Consider the following 828-nt stretch of genomic DNA (forward strand, 5'->3'; position numbering starts at 1 on the left):
GTAACATTGGTATGGATGCGAGTCCAATATACTGCTTAAGACTACAGAGTGACATATACAGTAGCCCTTCTTTGTTTGTACATAAGGTGAAAGTTCACATGTGCATATATGGTCTCTGTCCTAGACCTGCTTAAGGTATAAGCAGATGGATTTTTTTTTTTTGGTCCAACAGCAACATTTTTATCATTTGCCTTCTATAGGTGAAAATCAAATTCTTAATTTCAGTGGCTTTCCAAAAAGGGGGCAGCAGCCCTTCATGGCCCATAAAGTAAATTTCTACACTAGGCCTGGTGCAGTACTATTAAAGATTAAAGCCAGATTTTTTTTCCTGCTGCTTGAAAATGCCTTGGGTGAATGATTAAACATCTTAGGGTAGTTCTACTGAAAAAAGGGGGTGATTAGATCAAAGATGAGAACCACTAATCATCCTATTCATTCTCCTTAATTTAGCCCCACTACTATGTTTAGTATCATGTATATTTTAAAGAATAATGCTGCTGGACAGGTTGAAATGTCATTTTACGAGGATCGTGACAACTGCAACTTCCCCTCCACAAGCTGGACCTCAATGTGGTAGCAACTTTAGCTAATATCTTCAAACTGCTTCAGCACTACATCTAAGAACAGTTTTATGCTGTCCCTTCAGTGTGTCTTAAAATGTGAGTAAAAAGTTTTCAGAGGAAAACTAGAGATTTTATAGCTATGTACAATACAATGGGAACTTTTGGGACATGAGAGAATGTAGGACCAGTTTGATGACTTGGTTCTAATCCCTTCTCCATGTTTGAGTTAAAAAAACCTCCCCATCATAGTTGTCCCCTCACATTC

This window comes from Dermochelys coriacea, chromosome 2, assembly GCF_009764565.3.
Source record: "Dermochelys coriacea isolate rDerCor1 chromosome 2, rDerCor1.pri.v4, whole genome shotgun sequence".
NCBI lineage: Eukaryota > Metazoa > Chordata > Testudines > Dermochelyidae > Dermochelys > Dermochelys coriacea.